Source organism: Petaurus breviceps, unplaced genomic scaffold, assembly GCF_028583685.1.
Source record: "Petaurus breviceps papuanus isolate PSGF00001 unplaced genomic scaffold, PetGlider_PUasm1.0 220, whole genome shotgun sequence".
NCBI classification, from domain to species: domain Eukaryota; kingdom Metazoa; phylum Chordata; class Mammalia; order Diprotodontia; family Petauridae; genus Petaurus; species Petaurus breviceps.
Window position 1 is genome coordinate 19,901,997 of NW_027185876.1, and position 2,766 is coordinate 19,904,762.

A 2,766-nucleotide genomic window follows, 5' to 3' on the forward strand; every position below is an offset into this window, starting at 1 on the left:
AATTTCTCGGCTTACCTCAGAGGGAAGTGAGAAGAGAGGGAGAGAGAGGGGGAGGGGCTGGAGAAGTAGGGAGAAAGGGAGAGAGGGAATGAGGGAGAGAGAGAGAGAGAGAGAGAGAGAGAGAGAGAGAGAGAGAGAGAATATTTCTGGCTCTCTGTTTCATTTTAAAAATCTATCCTTTCCCCTTTCCTTCCCATTCTACCACCCCCTCAAGAGAAAATGCATTGATTCAACTGGACCAAAATTCCTCACCTTTCCTCTCTTGGTTTCTAAATGAGAAGAATTAGAGTCTGAATCAATATCATACTCTACCCACTCTTTCTCTCCTCCTCCCAAACCCTATTCTAGTCATCTCTGCTTTCCTTAGCTTATGAGACAGCTCATGGACCTCATGCACAGATACCCAGTGACAGGGGAGTGAAAAGATGAGGTGATGCAGGAGAATGGAGAGAATAAAGGTGGATGATAAATTGGTTTGTGATTAGTAACCAAAGATACCTCCAGACACATCTGGCAGCTGACACAGGCCTGCTAACCTGTTGCTCACTTCATGCTAAAATTACCTATTTTCTAACTGTTGAATCAATAACACCCCCCTCCCCCAACACACACACACACACACACACACACACACACACACACCCAAAGTAGTAGGATTCAGTAGAAATAACATTGGCCTGGTAGTCACACCTGTATTATAGTCCAGCCTCTGCTATTCATTAGCATTCACAAGATTTTATATAAGCCACTCAGCCTCATAGAGTGTCTCTAAAATCTTTCCCAACTCTGAAGTTGTGTTTGGTGAATTTCTGTTCTATGGAAACTTACTGAATACTCACAAGCTCTACAAATACTCCTACTCCTGACCTATTGCAGTCCTTCTTCTTCTCACAAATAGGAATATTCCATTTTATGGGGCTGTTCCCCTCAAGTGATTCATGGACCCCAGTGCCACCAGGCTGAGAGATCATTCCTCAGAGCCTTCTCCTAGAGGCCTTAAGTAACACTGTGGCTACCTGCAGTGAGAGTCTGAGCGGAAGAAAAGTGACAGATTCAGCCTGGGGGTGGACCAGAGGAGGTAAAGGCTGTAGGTGGTGGGGAAGGGGAAGGGGGTGCTCTTAATCAGCAAGACCCTGATTAGACGAAGAGTGTAGGCAACCCCTGGAATCGTAGATGATTCATTTTTAAGTGATGTGGGAGGAAGGGTAAAGAGGAAAAGCCAAAAGAAGAGGCAAACTCTGCTAATGAGGCTGGCATACCCCGGGGCAGCCAAAAAGAGTAAGTGGAGGGACTCGATTGGGAAAAAAAAAAGTTTTAGAGATCTGCTTTCTGAAGTTGAAAGGGCACATTTTCTTTCTTTCTTCTCCTACTGTTTCCTTCTTTTTACTTAGCTTTGAATTTAACCTGTACTTAAAATGTATTTCTATTTTCCTAGTCTTGATTCTCCTAATCCTCTGGCATACCCCCAACGTCTTTAGAGAAAGGAGCTCCTGCATATGACCAAAAGACTCCCATTCCTCAAATAAGACAGAATCTACTGTTGAGTTACTCTTGCTGTTTTCTTTCTTGGCCTTTCCTTGTGGCCCTCTTGGCTTCCTGTGTATATACATCAACTTTCTCAACTTTGCTTCTACTTACTCCCTCACTTAACTGGTACTTCAGCCTACTTCTTCTTGCCAATCCTTCTGAGTTTGACCACACAAACCTGACTTAGCAACCCTCCTCTGACAGTGACCTGATCTTAGCAGACAACCCTTATGGTATGACTGGACTTAATCTCACCAAGAAGTGCCAAACTTTGGATGCCCCCCCTTCCCCCGCTTTTGATGAACTCTTATCCCCCTTTTGCTGACAGGACAGGATGAAGAGGAAAATGTATTCACCATGTGTAATACTATTGCTTGTTAGGGAAAGATCCCTTCCTAAACTGAGCAGAGAGTTGGGGGCAACCCACTGGCCCAAGAAGCTAAAACAGATGAATGCTCCAGTGAAAAGAAAAGAACCAATCTTTGCCAACCAACTTCATTATCATCATCATCATCATCAACCACCACCGATTTAGAGCTGGTGAGGGCCCTTAGAGATCAACTTCTTTAATCCCTCTCCGTTTTATGGATAAGGAATTTGGGCTCAGAGCACTGAATTTCCTTGCCCAATGCTTTTCCATATATATAATTATATATCTTATTCTGAATCCCTCTGTATAATCTTTGTTGAGGAGAGGTGAAAGGATGAAGACAGAAAAGAATAAAAGTGGGGAACTTGAATATGAAGGATAATATACATTATCTGGGGCCCTTTCTTCTATGATATTGTGGCCCCTCCCTCACATGAACCAAGAGTTAGAGAAAACCAGTGCTAAACTCCATTCTCATTCCCCCTTTACATTCCTTACTTCTTCCCAGTCAGAGATAATAAGGAAAATACCCTGAGTCTCAATATTTCTTTAGGGAGAGAATTAAAGATTGCTTTTTCTTTAAGAATTCAATCCCCCTAATTTCTGTCTCTTCTGAGTCCTCCTTTTCCAGCTGAGTTCATACCAGGACTCAAGGCATTATAAACTCACATTAAGAAAGATCTGCTATGAGGAGGAAGGAGAGAAATGAGGGAATACAGATTCTAAAGAAGAATGCATCATCCATGAGACAAACACCTTCAGATTTCATTTGGCATCTCCCTCTGTCTCACTCATAATACAGCTTCTTACCTCCCCCTTCTTCCCCTCCTCCATTTAATAACCGAGTATCTAATACATTCAAACATAGG